This window comes from Pygoscelis adeliae, unplaced genomic scaffold, assembly GCF_000699105.1.
Source record: "Pygoscelis adeliae isolate BGI_AS28 unplaced genomic scaffold, ASM69910v1 Scaffold186, whole genome shotgun sequence".
In the NCBI taxonomy this organism is placed as follows: Eukaryota; Metazoa; Chordata; class Aves; order Sphenisciformes; family Spheniscidae; genus Pygoscelis; species Pygoscelis adeliae.
Window position 1 is genome coordinate 7,904,218 of NW_008825071.1, and position 1,551 is coordinate 7,905,768.

The window sequence follows — 1,551 nt, forward strand, 5'->3', positions numbered from 1 at the left end:
GAAGAAAATTAACTCTATCCCAGCCGAAACCAGGATAATAATACATAAAAATTACTTATATTGTAGATCTTTTATATATATGTGTATATATGTATTTTATAAGTATGCTGTATCAGAAGCATAATTTAAGGCGCTTTTAGCACATCAATGTGCTTTCAATCAGAGGAAGAGGAGGGGGAACATCAAGTGAAGAAGAGAATACAGCCATGCAGTCACAGAACAGCTGCTGTGATGCCCCCTCCCCAAGCAGGCAGAAGCAGCGCCGCCACACGGGGACAGACACCCCACATCATCTTCTCCCAGCATACCTAGCACCCTTTCTTCGCTCGTCTTTCTTCAGCCGCCTTTGGACTTGGCCTTGTCTCTGCTTCGCAGCCCCACCTCCACGGCGTTTACCTAGAGTAAATTTAACAGAAAACAGAAAAAAAAATCCCAAGCGTTATAAATCAAGAGCTGTAAGTGAAAGAGGAACAGGAATGAAACAACAGCTCGGCTGTGAAAAATAAGATGTCTTCCGTTTACTCCAGCAGGCATTTTTCAGAAGCTCTGACCAGTAAGAGCCAGAAAGTGTTGCTCTCACAGAAGGGCTGTGAGAGGGAGGGGGAAGAAGCACGCCTCAGGGGAGCCACCCGAAGCACCGCTAGCCAGCTCTCCCCTTCCTTGGCATCGACACCACAGAACGGGATCCATCGCAGGACCGAAATTCAATGCAACACAACAGCTACGAGTAACGCGCAAAGGGGAGTCCAGCCTCGGCTTCCTCCTCGCCATTGAATAAGTGCAACGGAGACTGAGTTTTCAAAGCATCATCCTGAGCTCATCTCTTGTTTATGCCAACAGGTGGTTTTTTTTTTTAAATAGTAAAAGGAAGAAAAAGCAGCAATCACACCATCCAGCTATATAATTACGTGAGGTATGGATGAGAGAATTGTTCAAAAAAAACCCCAAAATAAACATTTTTTTGTTTTGTAAATTACTTTGAAGTACAGATGAAGAGGGCTAGAAAACAGCAGTCATGAGTACTCTAGACTCCTGATTTTCTAGTTCAGAATTTGGAAAAAAGTTACCTAATTTTTTACAGATGCTATTAAACCATGGTACGATACGTAAAGCATCAAGGCGATTAACAACGCTATCCGGGAACAGCCCTTATGACTTAAGCAAATGCTAACCATTAAATCTCCCTCTGGAATCCTTGCTTTTTCTATCGTAATGCCTGCCCGTTATTTCCTGAAACGCCTCGGGCTAGTTTAACTGAAACCCTTGTACAGCAAACAACTTTCGTAAAAGGCGCAGGAATCAGCCTAGATGCGACTTCAGGTTTTTGCTCAGACATTCTTCCTCGGCAACAGGCAACCTGTCCAGTCCGTTCAAGCTGCGGGCCTTCAGAAGGTCTCCGTACCAGAGCACCACCCCGTTGCAGCTCTAGCACAGAAATGAAGTCCTGAGGCACCAGGACGAGCACCGCGCTAGCAAAACGAGCTGGGGCATACCTCGGTTAGCTGCCGCAGCCTGCCCCTCGGGTCTGTGGAGTAAGGAGAAGGCAACACG

At 45.9% G+C, this 1,551-nt stretch overlaps 1 long non-coding RNA gene across 1 annotated transcript in view; it reads right to left on the bottom strand.

Moving 5' to 3' along the window:
- The window catches only part of LOC103919046, a 5,908-nt gene extending 4,357 nt beyond the window's left edge, over positions 1–1,551 (bottom strand). The window contains exons 1-2 of the long non-coding RNA XR_663725.1: positions 1,494–1,551; positions 309–396 (exon numbers count right to left, since the gene is read on the bottom strand). This is a non-coding gene — a long non-coding RNA (uncharacterized LOC103919046). The remainder of the gene's footprint in view (positions 1–308; positions 397–1,493) is intronic.